This window comes from Pinus tabuliformis, chromosome 5_2 (genome assembly GCF_031772625.1).
Source record: "Pinus tabuliformis cultivar Carrire ecotype Pingquan chromosome 5_2, CPIR1, whole genome shotgun sequence".
Classification (NCBI taxonomy): domain Eukaryota; kingdom Viridiplantae; phylum Streptophyta; class Pinopsida; order Pinales; family Pinaceae; genus Pinus; species Pinus tabuliformis.
Genome location: NC_142306.1, coordinates 635,579,256 through 635,585,509, shown reverse-complemented (window position 1 = coordinate 635,585,509; position 6,254 = coordinate 635,579,256).

The following is a 6,254-nucleotide window of genomic DNA, read 5'->3' as shown; positions in this document are numbered from 1 at the left end:
TTTGATCAATCAAAGGTGCTAAGATATTTTTGAAGATTGATCTAAGATCGGGGTATCATCAAATCCCAATAATAGAAGAAGATATAGGCAAGACTGCTTTTAGTACCTGTTATGGGCACTATGAATTTGTGGTCTACCCTTTGGACTGACCAATACCCCTGCAACATTCATGAGTCTCATGAATGGAATATCCCATCCATATCTCAATAAATTTTTTATTAATATTTATTGATGATATATTGATTTACTCAAAAAATTTAGAAGAACATCACCAAAATCTGCAGATTGTGTTACAAATCCTAAGGGAACACCAATTGTATGCAAAATTTAGTAAATGTGATTTTTTGAAAGAAGAGATACAGTACCTAGGACACATTATAACTCAAGAGGGCATATCGGTGGATCGAGAAAAAATTAAATCCATCATGGAATGGCCCACACCCAAAAATATCACAGACATACGATCTTTTCTAGGGCTGGATGGATACTATCGTCATTTTATAAAAGGATTTTTGAAGGTATCCTATGACATGAGCTCATTGCAGAGGAAGGGAAATTTTTTTAATTGGACTGAGGAGTGCCAAAAAAGTTTCGACTAGTTAAGACACATGTTAACTATTGCACCAGTCCTTTGAATAGCTAACCCTAGCAAGGAATTTTTGGTGTGTACCGATGCTTTCCAAACCAGAATTGGGAGTGTTCTCATGGAAGAATGTTGTGTAGTTGCATACGAGTCACGGAAATTGAAAGACCATGAACACCGCTATTTAGATTTTGATCTAGAACTCACCGTAATAATTTATGCACTGAAAATGTGGTGACACTATCTATTAGGGGAAAGGTTTATTCTTATGAGATCATACTAGTCTTACAAACTTTTTCCATCAACCAAACTTGAATGCTTGAAAGGCGTGGTGGACTGCATTCCTAAGCGAATTTGGTTTCGAAATTAAGCAAATTAAAGGTAAAGAAAACAAGGTTGTTGATGCCTTAAGTCAAATATTAAATTACATCGATGGAATTTCTTCTAGCAGAATTAAATTTGATTTTCCAAGACAAATTGAAGAGGCCACCCTGAAGAACCCAGAATATCAGTTTTTATGGCAGCAAGAAAAACACGACAATAGTTCTAAAAGAAAGCTAGGATATGATGTCAATAGTGATGACATGTTGTTGTATAAAAAGCGAATTTATATACCAAATCAGCAAACTATAAAAATATTTATTTTTTATGAATATCACAGAAAACCATACGTTACACACCAAGTTTATCAAAAATTAATTACAACAATAAGAAAATATTATTTCTAATCAGGTATGAAATCTAAAATAGCCAATACTTAGCACAATTCTTAGAATCTCAGCACGTGAAATTTGAGCATCAACATCTAGCTAGTTTGCTTCACCCTTTACCCATTCCTCAGTGGAAATGGGAAATTATGACTTTAGACTTTATCATGGGCTGCCAAAATCAAAGAGACAAAATGATTCCATAATGGTGGTTGTAGATACACTGAGCAAGGCTACTCATTTTATTCCAATCTAGTCAACTTACAAAGCTGTGGAAATAGCTGACATTTTTATGAGAGAAATTTTCACGTTCCATGGGATTCCTAAAGTGGTTATCTCAAACGAGGATGTAAATTTCACCTGCCCGTTTTGGAAAGAATTATTCACTCGCCTAGGCACTCAGGTACAGTTCATTACTACTTACCATCTGTAAATAGATGCACAAACTGAGCACGTAAATCAAGTGCTGGAGGATATGCTTAGAATGTATGTAATGGAGTATCCCACAAAATGGGAGGAATACATACATTTGGTGGAGTTTGTGTACAATCATTCTTATCATGCATCGTTGAAAATGAGTCCATGTGAGGTACTGTATCAAGGAAAGTATTGAATTCCAGTTAACTGGAATAGCCTGGAGGATAAATTTATGTTGGAACCAGATATGCTAAAAGATATGGAGACTATAGTGAAAAGAGTACAGTCTAATTTGTAGACCACGCAACCCCAACAAAAGAGTTTTGCTGACCAGAAAATATCCTATTGGGAATTTCAGGTGGGAGATTATTAGGTCCCTATAATACTAGTGATTCCCCCATTAATATTGTCATTGTATCCCTTATTGTTATTATTATGCCCCATAGAATCCCACTATTGTTATTTTTGTGCCTTTATATTATTATTATTAGGTCGGCTAGGTTATATTGTGACCCCTTAGACTCCTATATATAGAAAGGAGGTTTTTTCATTTGTATCATCCAAGAATTGTTCATTTGTGTAATGTAAAGGAGGTTTCCCCCTCGAAGAGGTGGAATTCTAAGGTGTTGATCTATCTTTTCTATCTTATTGTGAGCTGGTTTCATAACATTTGGTATCAAAGCTTTGGATTATAGGGTTTCGCTACTCCAAACAGGTCATCGTAGAATTTTCGCTATAACTTTTTTTTGGCGATGTTTCAGAAGTGAAAAGAAAAACCCATTTGAGAGGAAATCTTGTTGAACCTCGGGTCCAAATTTCAGATCCTATCTCGCTATATTTTCGGAGATATAATCTGAGAATGTTAGGGTTTTTGCAAACCCCCGAATTACATTCCAAACAGGTCACCTTGGGAAAATCATCATAACTTTCTCTTTGAATATCAAATTGAATTTTCATAAAAAGTTGCAGAAAGAGGATGAACTATAGTTTTTTGGGTACCATTTTTAGAACCTAAGGTTGAAATAGTGATCCGCAGCATGTCGTACAATTTTGCTCTATTGAACAAGTCTATACTCAGGTCATCGTGGGAGATGTGGCATAACTCTTCATTGGAGAATCCAATCTTGATCAAACCTGCAGGGTTAGAAAGATTACTTAGAGGGTTACCGCAGGAAGTAATTTCAGACCTAGGAGATCCAAAATTACAGAGATACATCAGATTCAATATCAAGCTCCTACAAAGTGAAAAAAGGTGTGTAGTTTTTTCTTGGCATAAGCTTTGTTTGAAAAATTAGCTTGAAGGAATTCAAAGGGCATAGTAAAGCATTATTACCAGTAATTGATGCCCTGAAGAAATAAAATGGAAACACCTAGTAAGCAACATGAAATCTCTAGCATGAACCACGAAGAAGAGGAAGAGAAATGCAACATGATATATTAACATTACGAGACCAAGTGCAACAAATTTCACTCTCACAAAGAGTAACAGAAAATAAGATGGATGGTTTAAAGAAAGATGTAGAAGCTAAGATGGATGGTTTAAAGAAAGGCATGGAACCTAAGATGGATGGTTTAAATAAAGGCGTAGAAGCTAAGATGAAGTTGAAAAATGTGCAACAAGAAATGTTAAATTTAGAATGTGCTAAAAATAGACATGCTAAAAATAACACGTCTAAAAATAGCAGTTTGGCCAGTGAGGTCATTGGCCACATTAGGTAAGAGGTGAAACTGCTAAAAATAGAAAGTTCTAAAAATAGCATTTCTGGGTCCCTTCCTATTTATAGCAGTCCCTAGTCTATCTATAGGAAGTAAAATTAGTTTTGGTCTTAACAGCAGTTGGAAATATTAATTAATTAATTCAGTTGAGCTAATTAGTTAAGGAAAATCGAATTTGAAGTCTTTGTGAGCATGCACATGATTTGTCCCACTGATTGAGGAATTTATCCTTAATTTCCTCCACTGATTGAGGGAATAAGTATGAATTCCATAATGAGAGAATCAGTTGACTTTGTTCTAACTAGTCAATTCCAGTTAGATTTTTTTAACAAGTTGTTAAAATAATAAAATATAGTTTTTTAATGCTTGCATGCATGTGACAACTATTATTTTATATAACTGAGATTTCACTCATGGACTATTGCATGTCAGTTCTGTCAAAGACCCAGTTGAGATCAGATGTGGGACAGTGTACTATCAGATGCTTGAATATTTCAAGTATTCCTTGCATGGAGAAGGATCTGTTATAGGAGATTGGAGGACTTGTGGCCTATATATTGAGGCCTAGGTAGTCAATGATTTTCATCTTCTGATTGAAGATCATCAGAGTACAGAGAGAGCAAGATAGCTATTGATTTGATTCTTTTTGTATTGTGAAGAGGATTTCCACTTGATTGATAATACATGGTTGGGGTTTTATGCTGGTGCTTTCCCCTGGATATATCTTGTGTTATGTGTGATTATTTCTTTTGATCAGTTATGCATGTTTCTACTTGATGTTGCTCATGAATTCAATTGTGCTTCCGCTTAATGTTTTGTAGAAGTAGAACAAGTATTATGCTTTAGGACATTGCATATATCGATTTGTTCTACAGGTGAAATTTCTTATGGTATCAGAGCTAGCTAATTTGTAGGAAAAATTCTACAAAATTCTACATGGTATCAGAGCACAGGTAATCAAGGAGAGAATAGTATACTAAGAGGAGATTTTAAAGTTTTGAGTGTTGGGCTGAGAGTTTGCAAAGCAGATCTGAAAATTTTGTACAAAATTTTTAAAAATAAATAGCATATTTGGATTCCTTGCGGAAAAATACCAAAAATCAAAATAAAAATCAACTGAATCGGAGTTCAGATGAGGGAGATATCGCTGATTTAAAATCAGCTCTTTTTCTAGAAAATTTCATGACGACGGGAAAGTGGAAATAGATTGGTGTGCTAACTAAGAACCTATATGCACTTGAGGTAAAATATGCATGCAAAGCCTTGAGGAGCAAGGCAAAGGTTAGAGACTTGGTGGTTGAGAGGGAGAGTATATTACCTCTCAACATGTAGTGCCAGAAAAAGTCTCAGGCAATTGTGGAGGAGCTATGATTGGTGCAACAACTTCAGGAGGTTGTGGAGGAGCCACAACAGGGGAAGTTGAGAGGAGATCAAGTAGAGACATCTACTTATGCAAAGACCTCCAGTAGGGGGAAATGTCGAGCCAAGTGGGTAGAGGGATCACATGCAGCCATACCTCCAGGTAGGAGATGGGGCGATGTAGAGTGTCCCAAGGAGGAGGGCTAGGATCCTTGAGGTACCCAACCTCTTGGATGAGACCTTGCTACAGGAGCCCCGACGTGGAGTAGTAGGAACTGACTGATTGGGTAGAGACAGATGTGGATGGAGTAGCAAAGAGAGTGACAGTACAAGGAATCACAGGACAGCGCATAGCTAGCAGGTTGTAGCAATGCGAGAGGCACAAGTGTTTTGCACAGTGCTAGGTGGCACAGAGAGGTGTGCAATGGTGCGAGATGCATGGAGATGTTGCAGTAGCGCAGATGTCAGAGAGAGAGCACTTGTCAGCAGCAGATAGAGCTTCAACATCAGAGTATGTTCCTAGCCCAACAGAGTGGTCAGTTAGGAGTGTTTTTGTTCCAAGTGTTGTTGGAGCAAGTGGACCAGGTAGATGTGTTGCATGCAGAACATTCCATAGTTACACAATCGGGTTCGAGAGAAAGCCTTTCTTGTTGAGAGGGAGTGTTGAAAATTGTGCAACAAGAAATGTTAAATTTAGAATGTGCTAAAAATAGACCTACTAAAAATAGCAGTTTGGCCAGTGAGGTCATTGGCCACATTGGGTAAGAGGTGAAACTGCTAAAAATAGAAAGTTCTAGAAATAGCATTTATGGGTCCCTTCCTATTTATAGCAATCCCTAGTCTATTTATAGAAAGTAAAATTAATTTTGGTCTTAACAGTAGTTGGAAATATTAATTAATTAATTCAGTTGAGTTAATTAGTTAAGGAAATTCAAATTTGAAGTCTTTGTGAGCATGCACATGAGTTGTCCCACTGATTGAGGAATTTATCCTTAATTTCCTCCACTGATTGAGGGAATAAGTATGAGTTCTATAATGAGAGAATCAGTTGACTTAGTTCTAATTAGTCAAGTCCAGTTAGATTATTTTAACAAGTTGTTAAAATAATAAAATATAGTTTGTTAATGCTTGCATGCATGTGACAACTATTAGTTTAGATAACTGAGAATTCACTCATGGATAACTGTTGCATGTCAGTTCTGTCAGAGACCCAGTTGAGGTCAGATGTGGGACAGTGTGCTATCAGATTCTTGGATATTTCTAGTAAGTATTCCTTGCATGGAGAAGGATCTATTATAGGAGATTGGAGGACTTGTGGCCTATATATTGAGGCCTAGGTAGTCCATGATTTTCATCTTCTGATTGATGATCATCAGAGTATAGAGAGAGCGGGATAGCTATTGAGCTTATTCTTTTTGTATTGTGAAGAGGATTTCCACTTGATTGATAATACATGGTTGTGGTTTTATGCT